Consider the following 12,977-nt stretch of genomic DNA (forward strand, 5'->3'; position numbering starts at 1 on the left):
CCATTAGGTTATCATCAGATTTTTCAGCAGAAACTCTACAAGCCAGGAGGGAGTGGACTCAAATATCCAAACTCTTGAAAGAGAGAAATTATGAGCCAAGAATAATATGACCAGCAAAGATATCCTTTAGATATGAAGGAGAAATAAAGATCTTTCCAGATATACCGAAGCTGAGGGAATTTTCTAACACACGACCTGAACTACAAGAAACACTGAAGAAGGCTATTTGACTTGAAGCAAAAAAGCAAAGAATGAAAAACCATGAGTAAGATTATGAACAGACAGACAGAAGCAGGAAATGGGAGACCCTATACCAAATAAGACACTATACATGTAAACATAACATACAGAGTAAAGAAGAAAAAAAAAACACTTAAAGAAAAAGAGGAAAAAGAAATGTTCCTACTGCAGCACAGGAATCAACTCACAGCATAAATAGGAATAATTTTTGACAACAAAAATATAAAAGTGGGGAGTAAAGGTCTGAATTAGCTTAAGGGAATGGTGAAAGTAAGCATTCTGAAGAAAATGAAATACTCTAAATATGAAACTTTCTATTACATAAACTTAATGTTAACCACTTAAAAAAAATCCAGAACTGAAATATATAACATAATAAAGGAAGATGCAGAGTGTAAACTCATAGAATACCACCACACATAGACAGCAACAGGAAGTCAAAGAAGCAATGGAGACCCAGTCCTACCAGAAAACCAACGATAGAATGATAGAAAATCCACATATATCAATAATCATCCTAAATGTAAATGGACTGAACTCACCAATAAAAAGGCACAGAGTAGCAGATTGGATCAAAAAACTAAACCCAACCCTCTGCTGCCTCCAAGAGACACATCTCAGCTACAAGGACAAGCATAGCCTCAAAGTGAAAGGGTGGAAATTGACACTCCAAGCAAATGTTATCCACAGAAAATCAGGTGTAAGCCATACTGATATCAGATGAAACACAGTTCAGGATAAAAAAGGTAACAAGAGAAAAGATAGACATTTCATAATGGTAAAGGGGACTATACAACAAGAAGACATAACAGTCATCAATATTTATGCCTCCAATCAGGGAGCATTGAAATATACCAAGCAACTACTAACAGAACTAAAGGGAGAAACTGACCAAAACACAATTATACTAGGGGACCTAAATACATCATTGACAGCTATGAATAGATCATCCAAACAGAAAATAAAGAAAGAAATAGCAGCCCTAAATGACACATTTAATGAAATGGACATAATTATCATTTATAGAGCACTTTATCCTAGAACATCAGTCTATACATTCTTTTCTAGTGTACATGGAACAGTCTCAATGATAGACCATATACTGGGACATAAAATTAGCCTCAGCAAATTTAAGAAGATTGAAATCATAACAAGTATATTCTCTGATCAAAAGGCTTTGAAATTGGATATCAGCTGCAAAAAGAAAGCAGGAAAAAACCCACAAATATGTAAAGATTAAACAACATATTTTTTAAGAACAACTGGGTAAAAGAAGATAGAAGAGGAGAGATCAAAAGACACATACCGTGTTTCCCCGAAAATAATTCCTACTCCGAAAATAAGCTCCAGTTAAGATCATCAGTGAGACTAACTCATTTAATACGTTATGACGATGTTCCAGAAGAAGATGACATGACTATATTTGAATAACTGTAGATTTATACAAAATAAATAAATAAGGCAACCCTTGAATAGACGCCCTAATGCATCTTTTCGAGCAAAAAGTAATGTAAAACCAGGTCTTATTTTCAATGAAATATGGTACAAGATCCGGTCTTATTTTCGGGGAAACAAGGTAGAAACAAATGAGAATGAAAATGCATCCTGCCAAAATTTTTGGGATGCAGTGAAAGCAGGTTTAAGAGGGAAATTTATATCATTACAGGCCTATCTCAAAAAACAAGAAAAATCCCAGATAAAGGGACCTCACGTTACATTTTAAAGAATTAGAAAAAGAAAAACAAATGAAACCCAAAGTCTGCAGAAGGAAGGAAATAATAAAAATTAGAACAGAACTAAGTGAAATAGAGAACAAAAAAACATTAGTAAAATTTAACGTGACACAGAGCTGGTTCTTTGAAAAGATTAATAAAATTGACAAAGCCTTGGCTAGACTCACTAAGATAAAAGGAGAAAAGATACAAATATACAAAATCAGAAATGAAAGAGGGGAAGTTATCACAGATGCCACAGAAATACAAAGGATCATACAAGAATACTATGAAGGACTATATGCCACCGAAGTCAATAACGTAGAAGAAATGGACAAGTTCTTGGAAACATATAGCCTTCCAAGGCTGAACCATGAAGAACTGGAAAATCTAAATAGAACAATAACTATTAAGGAAATTGAATCAGTCATCAGAAACCTTCCCAAAAGCAAAAGTCAGGGACCAGATGGCTTCACTAGTGAATTCTACCAAACCTTCAAAGAGGATCTAATACCAATCCTGCTCAAACTCTTCCAAAAAATTGAAGGAGAGACAATATGCCCTAACTCATTTTATGAGGCCAACATCACCCTGATACCAAAACCTGGTAAGGATAACACTAATAAAGAAAACTACAGACCAATATTTCTGATGAATACAGATGCAAAAATTCTAAACAAAATTCTAGCAAATCAAATGCAACAATGCATTAAAAAGATTATACATCACGACAAAGTGTGGTAAATCCCAGTGGCACAAGGATGGTTCAATATACACAAATTGATCAATGTGATACATCACATAAACAAAATAAAAGACAAAAGTCACATAATTATATCAGTAGACAAAGAAATAACATTTGACAAGATACAATATCTATTTATGATTAAAACACTTAATAAAATAGGTATAGAAGAACAATACCTTAACGTAATAAAGGCCAAATATGACAAACCCTCAGCTAATCTCATAATTAAGGGTGAAAAACTGAAGCCCTTTGCTCTACGTTCAGGAACAAACACAACAGGGCTGTCCCCTATCACCTGTGCTTTTCAACATAATATTGGAAGTCCTCGCCAGAGGAATCAGGCAAGAGAAAGAAATAAAAGGCATCCAAATAGGTAATGAAGAAGTTAAATTGTCACTTTTTGCAGATGACATGATGCTATGCATAGAAAACCCTAAAGACTCCACCAAAAACCTTTTAGAAACAATACATCAATACAGTAAAGCTGCTGGCTACAAAATCAATGTACAAAAGTCCATTGCATTCCTATATACTAACAGTGAAATCTCAGAAAAAGTAATAAAAAAAAATCCTTTTGCAATTGCAACAAAAAAACCAAAATACCTAGGAATAAACTTAAGCAAGGATGTGAAAGACCTATATGCTGAAAACTATAAGACATTTTTAAAAGATATTGAAAAAGACACACAGAAATGGAAAGACATTCCACGTTCATGCATTGGAAGAATCAACATAGCTAAAATGGCCATGTTACCCAAAACAGTATACAGATTTAATGCAATCCCCATCAAAATCCCAATGGCTTGTTCAAAGAAATAGAACAAAAAAATCATCAGATTTTTATGGAACCACAAAAGACCCCGAATATCCAAAGCAATACTAAGAAAAAAGAACAATGCTGGAGGTATCACACTCCCTGACTTCAGCTTGTACTGCAGGGCAACAATAATCAAAACAGTATAGTTCTGGCAGAAAAACAGACGCACAGTCCAATGAAATAGAATTGAGAACAGAGAAATAAACCCACATAAATATGGACAGATAATTTTCGACAAAGAAGACAAAAACATAGAATGGAGAAAAGACAACTTCTTCAATGAATGGTGCTGGGAGAATTGGAAAACCATGTGCAAAAGCATGAAACTAGACTGCTATCTGTTACCATGTACCAAAATTAATTCAAAATCGATTAAAGACCTAAACATAAGACCTGAAACAGTAAAGTTCATAGAAGTAAACATAGGCACTTATGGACCTTGGGTTCAAAGAGCATTTCGTGAATTTTAGCTCAAAGGCAAGGGAAGTAAAAGCTAAAATAAATGATTGGGACTATATCAAACTTAAAAGCTTCTGCACAGCAAAAGAAACCTTCGACAAAATAAAGAGGCAACCAATCGAATGGGAGAAGAGTTTTGCAAACAGCACCTCCGATAAGGGGCTAATATCCAAAATATACAAGGAAGTCATACAACTCAACAACAAAAAACCAAACAATCCAATTAAAAAATGGAAAGAGGATCTGAAGAGACATTTCTCCAAAGAGGACATACAAATGGAAAATAGACATATGAAAAAATCGTTAACATCAGTAATCATCAGAGAAATGCAAATAAAAATCACAATGAGATATTACTTCACCCCAGTTAGAATGGCTATCATCAGCAAGACAAATAGTAACAAGTGTTGGAGAGGCTGTGGAGAAAAAGGAATCCTCATACACTGTTGGTGGGAATGCAGACTGGTGCAGCCGTTATGGAAGGCAGTGTGGAGGTTCCTCAAAAAATTACGAATAGAATTGCCATATGACCCAGCGATCCCTCTCCTGGGTATCTACCCCAAAAATCTGAAAACATTTATCCATAAAGACACGTGTGCTCCAATGTTCATTGTAGCTTTGTTTACAGTGGCCAAGACACGGAAACAACCAACATGTCCTTCGATAGATGAATGGATAAAGAATGGATAAAGAAGTTGTATATATATATATATATATATATATATATATATATATATATGTATATATCATGGAATACTATTCTGTCATAAGAAAAGATGAAAGTACCATTTGCGACAACTTGTCTGGATCTTGGGATTACAATGCTAAGCAAAATAAGTCAGATAGAAAAAGTGGTGAACCATATGATTTCACTGATATGTGGTATATAAAACTGAAAACAACAAAAGCAGGAGACAAATAAATGAAGAAACAAAAACTCGTAGACCAGACAATTGTTTAGTGGTTACCAGAGGGTATGGGGGGAAGGGAGTGGTAAATGCGGGTAAAGGGGATCTAATACATGGTGATGGAAAGAGAACTGACTGTGGATGGTGAACACACAAGGTGATCCATAGATGATATATTACTAAATTGTACACCTGAAATTTATGTAACTTTACTAACAATTGTCACTTCAATAAACTTTAAGAGTAGAAAAAGAAAAAAGAAAATAAAAAAAGAATGAACTCATTGTAGTTCAGGTAAAAGCATAGTATCATTTTTTTTAATGAAAAATAATTGTTACAGGCATGTCTGTATGAAACGTGCATTTTTGTCCTTGTTGACAAATTTACATAAATTAATCCATATATTTTATATTTTGATTGTGATGGTGGTTATACAACCATATACATTGTCAAAACTCATTGAACTATACCCCTAAAAGCAAGGATTTTTACAGTGTATATTTATCACAGAATAAAGCTGATTTTAAACAATGCAGATTTATAGGGCTCCTTCCACTCAGTGGGAAATGCTGTCACCAGTGGGGTTAGAAATACATGAAGTCTGTTGTCTAGAAGCACCTTTACTGTCTCTGCACGAAAAATGCCTTGCCTTACGGGAGAGAAATATTCCATTCCATAGCTCAAGCCTCCCTCTCCCCACGAAGGCACTATTTGGACAAAGCTACCTCTAGCTTTTGAGATTTGTTAGCCCTTTTTTGCTCAATCCTTGCTTTCCTTAGACACATAAACTAATTCAGTTAGGCATCAGTCAAGTGTTGGTAGACTGTGAGTCATTCTGACCACATAAGATGATTTTGCATGTTTCTGTTCTGAGCTGTTTGTAAATTTTCCTCATTCATGACCAAGTTCTTGTGGGAGAGGTAGAGGTTGCCTAGAGATGTCAGACTGTAGAATGCAGATAAGTGGAGGAAGAAGGCATAGAGTGCTATAACTGGGAAGGTTTCCTGGAAGAGGTGGGATTAATATAACTGCCTATGGTTAGCGTTTGTACAGAAAGTATTTCAGATAGGAAACTTGAGGCATGATCTTAAGCCATTCTAGCTGGACCATAGGATTACCAATGGGATACAGTGTGTGGGTTAAGGTGAGGAGAACAAATTTATCCTGTCAGCAATGAGAAGCCATTACAAGTTTTTCATAAGGGATATGGGATCCTTTTTCAAAATCTAGCTAAAAATCCCACTTGCTCAAAGCTGTACTTCAAGTTACAGTGTACAAGACTTGATAGCATTCTATTTTCTGTATGCGCTCTTTGTTTTGCTGACTAGACTGTGAGCTCATATGGGCAGGAAATTTCTTGCTTGTCCTGCAGTGGGCAGTTCTTACTGAATTAGTTGAAAAGCATTCCTTATTCCTTTGACTCATTACAGTCTTATAGGTTGATCTCTTAATCAGTCTCAGATTCTGTCTCTCTCTCTCTCTCTCTCTCTCTCTCTCTCTCTCTCTCTCTCTCTCTCATTCAGTTTGAGCCTTGTAAGATTGTGAATTATGGTTAAAAAGTTACTTAATAGTTCCTAGATAATATGCTCCAGTTCATACAAGCCACTGTCAATCTTTTTTTTTTTTTAATAGAGATGCAGTGCTGACTCATATTTATCTTGAGTTTATACAATCTCGAATCCTTGGCGGGGGTTTAGATATTTGTTATGAAACACAGTCTTTGGAAACGTACCATAAAATGCTCTCTAAATGTGGAAACTACGTTATGAAAGGCTGGCACTCTGTGGAATAAAGTAGATTCCTTGTGAGGTTTACAACACAATTTGTATTTGTTTCCCAACTTGTCCTACGGAATGGCCCTGTCATATCTCAGTGGTTACTCTTGGTTGTTCAGCTCGAGCTGTTGTCAGAATATCTCTTGGTAGCACAATTTTTCGTGGGTCACTCTTAAGGTTGGAGAGATATAAATAATCTGGCAAGGACTTTCTCTCTTTTAATGAAGAAAGGGAATGGAGAGAAAGTTCTTATCATGGTTTTCCATGTGAAAAGTGCCCAACGTTTCCACTTTTTCCTCCCCAGTCTTGTGTTGAGCCTACTGAGTGAGCGTTCTCAGTATGCTCACAGCACCCTGGGATTATCTTTTCAAAGTGCTGACCTCATGGTATTGACATTGTGGGCGTATTTGTCTATTTGTTCTACATTCTGTAAGTTTTTTTTCCATGGCAGGGACTGATTCTCAGTCATCTCTGTATCACCAATGGCTAGTGGAGCATCTGACACATGGTGTTTAGCTAATGAATATTTGTTGATTTGATCTAAGACAAATAATATCCATAACAATAATAGCTAACATTGAGTGCAATTACTTTGTACCAAGCACACTGTTTTAAGGACTTTATAAGTATTAACTCGTTTAACCCTCCCTACAATCCTATTCAAATTATACAAATCAGAAAAATAACAATGAAGTTAAGTATCAGGTATGCTGAAGATTACGAAGCTAGCCATGTAGGAACCCATAACTCCAGAGCCTTAACCACTATGCTATAGATACGTGTGTGTGTGTGTGTGTGTGTGTGTGTATGTGTTTGTTGAAAGAAAAATTTTGTCTTCTAATAAAATTGCTTGTATAAAAAAGCTAATTACCTAAAGACAGATTCTGATTGGCCAAGAGAAGGAGTTCCTTCCTTTCCTTTGGAGTTTAGCAATTATTTTCCATTTCAACATCTTGCTTTTTAATATGGTTGTTTCATCTTTGTATATGTATTTTGTACCAACAAAATGTACACACATTTTAAGAAAGGAAAAAACTATATTAAAATTGTAATGCAATGAATGACACTTTCATTTCATTAATGCCATCTTTTGAGCCAACGTCATACTACATATTGCTACCATAATTCAATTCAACTTTGAAAAGTATAATAATACATAGATAATATCTCTTAAAATGTGTACTGTTTTTGCACCACCGGTATTTGTGAGGTTGCCTTCTTTTAGATTGAATCTGAATAGTGGATAAATTGAATTAAGATATGTGAGAACAGGTGGAATCTTGAAATTCCATTTTGTGTGGTCTAATAAAAAATAATATTTTAAAATCATTTGAGCTTTTATTTTTTATTCTATTTTTTCAGTAGGTAAAGAACTTTATTAACCTTTATTTCAAAGTTTATTCCCAGGCTTCTTCAGCTTAATTAGCTACAAAGAATGATTTGTGTATAAGCAAAATCTGAAAAGAGCTGCAGTGTCCAAGCGGCTTAGGCTTAAAATTATTAGAGATCAAGATTTTATCAGATCCATGAACAAAATTTTAAAAAGCAGTCATACTATAAAATAACAGCTCCCAATAGCTTCTTCAAGTTTCATTTTCTTCAGAAGTTGACTCAGTTTAGCTTGTTTCATTCTTGGAAGCCTCATCAAAATTCTCTACAAGATCTGTAACTTCACCATCATCATCCTCTCCAGTAGCAAGTGGTGCTTTTCCATCCCCAGATGGTTTGGGCAGAGCTTCAGCCAGTCTCGTTGAACTAGTCAGACTGTCTGCACCGAGCTGGTTTAAGATGCCGGGTAGCATTTCTGTCAGCTGCTTTGTCTCAGCATGGCCTGTGATGGTGAAAGTGTTCACCGTCACAGAGGTCACAGGGGCCTGAACATTAGGGGTTTTTTAAGTGGGTCAGTAGTCCTTGGTTTGTGAACATATTCGCCTCTTCAATACCAGCGATATTGTTTACCCCCAACTTCTTTAAGAACTGAAGTTTCTTTTTTTTAAAAAGAATACTGAGTTTCTGAAAGCCCTCACATTCTTTTTTTTTCTTTCTTTTTTTTTTTAATTGGGGAATATTAGGGAACAGTTTGTTTCTCCAGGGTCCATTGATTCCAAGTAGTTGTCCTTCAAGCTAGCTTCAGTCTAGTTGTGGAGGCTGCAGCTCATCTCCAAGTCCAGTCGCTATTTTCAATCTTTAGTTGCAGGGGGCGCAGCCCACCACTCCATTTCCTATGCGGGGAATTGAACCGGCAACCTTCTTGTTGAGAGCTCGCGCTCTAGTCAACTGAGTTATCCAGCCGCCCCTCCGTCAGCTCAGCTGCAGCTCGTTGTCTTCGATCTAGTTGTGGAGGGCTTACCTCACTGGCCCATGTGGGAATCGAACCAGCAGCCCTGTTGTTCAGAGCTCGTGCTCCAACTGAGCCATCTGGTTGCCCTGAAGAACTGAAGATTTTTATCATCGGCTGTAACTGTTCTGTGAACCACCTTTTTCTTTCTGTGAGCAGTTCCTTTCCTACCATTGGGCACTTGTGCATGCAATTTGGCGAGTTTCTCCTGTTTTATATAGTTTGTTTCATCTTTTTAGAGAAGAAACAGGGCTGGGTGTAGGACTAGGGTTGGCTCTCACGGGGTCTTGGGCAGACCAGATGAGAATGAGCACCTCAAATCACTTGAGCTTTTAAAATTTTGTTTCTAAATTGTACTTCATTCTTTCTTTTTCTTTATTCTATTTTGTTATTAGTTTCAGGCGTATAAAACAACATACTGTAGACGTTTACACCCCTCACAAAGTGATAACCCCAACAAGTCTACTACCCTTCTGACACCATACATAGCTATTACAAGACCATTGACTATATTCCCTATGCTGAGCTCCACATCCCATGACCATATATATATATTTAATTATAGTTGATATTCAATATTATTTTATATTAGTTTCAGCTATACAGCACAGTGGTTAGGCATTTATATAACCTATCAAGTGATCCCCCATAAGTCCAGTGCCCATCAGACACCCTACATAATCTTTACAACATTATTGATTATATTTCCCATGTTGTATTTCACATCCCCATGACTGTTTTGTGAGTATCAATTTGTATTTTCCAGTCCTTTCACCTTCTTCTCCATCCCCCTAAATTGTACTTATTTTTATTTATTAATTTTTAATTTTTTTAAATTACAGTTGACATTGTGTGGGGACGAAGCCCCAAAAAGCAGTTTCCAGGCTCTCGGCCTCACATAGAAAGGTGCTGGCTTGGGTAGTAAATGGCCATCAACTGTGATCAGATGGCCAGCAGCTGTGGCTAGTTGGCCCTCAGCTATAACCCGTAAGCCATTGGCCACTAATATAACGGCTGTGGCTACGCTAGCAGAAAAGAATGGGGGCTAGCAAGAGCGGATTGCAGAGAGGCCGATGCCTCCAGCGATAATATAGTAGTATGACTCCCCTACCTATGGCTCCGTGGGTGTTCCTTTTTGGCCTCACCATGTCCTGTGTTCTTATGTGGGGAGCGGGACCAGAGACCCCGCCGGACGCCCTGCACGACAAATGGCGCAGCAAGCAGGGTCCCCCGCACGACACATTGAATATTATTTTATATTAGTTTCAGGTGTACAACATAGTGGTTAGACATTTATATGATTTATGAAGTGTTTCCCCACAGTTAGTTAAATATGCACCTGACACTATATATAATTACAATATTATTGATTATATTTCCTATGCTGTACATCTCTGTGACTATTTTTGCAACTACAAATTTATACTTCTTAATCCCTTCACCTTTTCACCTAGTTCCCCAATGCCCATCTGTGGGGACAGAGCCCCAAAGAGCAGTTTCCAGGCTCTCGGCCTCACATAGAAAGGTGCTGGCTCAGGTAGTAAATGGCCGTCAACTGTGATTGGATGGCCATCAGCTGTGGCTAGTTGGCCGTCAGCTGTAACCAGTGAGCCATTGGCCACTAATATAACTGCCGTAGCTACGCCAGCAGGAAAATGGGGGCTAGCAAGAAGATGGTGGCTGAGCCTGCAAGCGGTGCAGTGAGGGTTGCGAACAGTGTGGCTCCTGCTTCCTGTGTCTCCAACCCAGCCGCCAACGAGATTATAGTGGTATGACTCCCCTACCTATGGCTCCCTGGGTGTTCCTTTCTGGCCTCACCATATCCTGTGTTCTTATGTGGGGAGCGGGAGCTGAGACCCCGCAGGCTGCCGCGCACGATAAATGGCGCAGCGAGCAGGGTCTCCCGCCGGACTCCATCCCATCTGGCAACCATCACTTTGTTCTCTGTATCTGATTCTGTTTCTATTTTGTTTGTTCATTTGTTTTGTTCTTTAGATTCCACATATAAGTGAGATCATATGGCATTTATCTTTCTCTAACTTATTTCACTTAGCATAAAACCTTCTAGGTCCACCCATGTTGTTGCAAATGGTAAGATTTCATTCTTCTTTATGGCAGAATAATATTACATTGTACATATGTATCAGTTTTTCTTTCTTCAGTCGTCTATTCATGGGCAGTTGGGTTGCTTTCATATCTTGGCTATTGTAAATAATGCTACAATGAATATATGGGTGCATATATCTTTTCAAATTACTGTTTTGGATTTCTTCAGATAAATACCCAGAAGTGGAAATGCTGGGTCATAAGGTAGTTCTATTTTTTAATTTTGGGGAACTTCCAAACTGTTTTCCATAGTGGCTGCACCAAATTGCAATTCCACCAACAATACACAAATATTCCCTTTTCTCAACATCCTCACCAACACTTGTTGTTTTTTGATTTATTGATGTTAGTCACTCTGGCAGGTGTGAGAGTATATCTTGTGGTGTTAATTTGCATTTCCCTGATGATTAGTTACATTGAGCATCTTTTCATATGTCTATTGGCTGTCTGTATATCCTCTTTGGAGAAATGTCTATTCAGGTCCTTCGCCTATTTTTCAATTGGATTGTTTGGGTTTTTTTTGTATGAGTTTTTTATAAAATTTAGATATTAACCCCTTATCAGATGTATCATTGGAGAATATCTTCTCACATTCAGTAGGCACTTTTCGTTTTGTTGATGGTTCCTTTTGCTGTGCAAAATGTTTTAGTTTGATGTAGTCCCATTTGTTTATTTTTTCTTTTGTTTCCCTTGCCTGATGAGATGGATCAGAAAAAAATATCACTAAGAGCAATGTCAGATAGTTTACTGCCTATATTTTCTCCTAGGAGTTTTATGGTTTTGGGTCTTATGTTTAAGATTTTGATCTATTTTGAGTTTATTTTTGTATATGGTGTAAGAAGGTGGTCCAATTTCATTTTTTTCCATGTATCTTTATGGGGCCCAGTGGCACAGCCTCCCTGGTCACCTGAGCCAGGTGCTCTAGGAGTGTCCCTTGTGTGTATTGTGTGTGCCCTCCTTTTGTAGTTGAGACTTGATTGCTGTTGGCCTGTCTGTGGGTGGTATTGACCGTCAGGCTGAGTGTTAGGTTTGGCCACATCTATAGCTTCTGGGCTGCTGTGCGGGGGGGGGGGTAGGGGGGCTTACCCCACACACCAGAATTTGCCCCATCAGGCTCTGGTTCCTGTTGAGACCACCCTTTGTGTGTGCCACTTGTGGGACTAATTGGGCAGTGCTCTTCTCTGGTCTGAAGCCAACCTCCAAGTATGTTGGTTCTGGGGCCTCCTGGGAGGGGCTCCGGTGCAGGCCCAGGTCATCCACTGCCTGTGACTGGCCGAGGACTATCTGGTAGGAGCTACAATGTGATCCGTGGTTTGTCACTGCCTGTGGTGGAACTGGAGGCACGTAGGAGAGGCCCTGCTGCAAACTGAGGACAGCTGCCAACAGTACTGGGTCTGGGCAAAAAGGCAAAAAGGCTAAAAGGCAGTATATTCCAAGGCCTGCTGCCACCTGTTGGCTTTGATAAGGTTCAGCAGCTGATAAAGCCTCCTCCTGTAGGCATGTTAGGTGAGGCAGAGTCTGGGTGAGTCAGTAAGGCGGAGCAGCAGAGCTCACCAGGCCAGTCAGAGTCAGATTTGGCCTGTGGGGGGTGGGCTCAACACAGGAAAGATGGCGCCCACTTGCAGGCTGCACAGGAAGCCAGCTCCACGTAGGGAGAATGGGGACTGTCCCTCCAGTCCTCGCCCCGAAGTTACACAACTCAGACTCTCCCCATATGTCTCCAATGCGCCAGAGTCACTGTCCCTCCACTGGAACCCAGGGTGAGTGTCTGAACAGGCCCTTTAAGAGGTCATCTGGGTTTCCTGCTGCCTTCTGTCCCACCCAAATTGTTGGAATCCCCAGTTTTTTACAGCCAGAAGTTGTGGGGGCTCCTC

At 38.6% G+C, this 12,977-nt stretch overlaps 1 pseudogene across 1 annotated transcript; it reads right to left on the reverse strand.

Moving 5' to 3' along the window:
- Positions 1-8,275: 8,275 nt before the first annotated feature.
- LOC308495026 (transcription factor BTF3-like) lies at positions 8,276-9,228 on the reverse strand (annotated as a pseudogene). The gene is made up of 2 exons: positions 9,095-9,228; positions 8,276-8,636 (listed from the first exon to the last, which is right to left on the reverse strand). The product of its transcript is annotated as a transcription factor BTF3-like (transcript).
- Positions 9,229-12,977: the final 3,749 nt, after the last annotated feature.

The sequence above is a fragment of the Rhinolophus hipposideros genome (assembly GCF_964194185.1).
Source record: "Rhinolophus hipposideros genome assembly, chromosome: X".
Classification (NCBI taxonomy): domain Eukaryota; kingdom Metazoa; phylum Chordata; class Mammalia; order Chiroptera; family Rhinolophidae; genus Rhinolophus; species Rhinolophus hipposideros.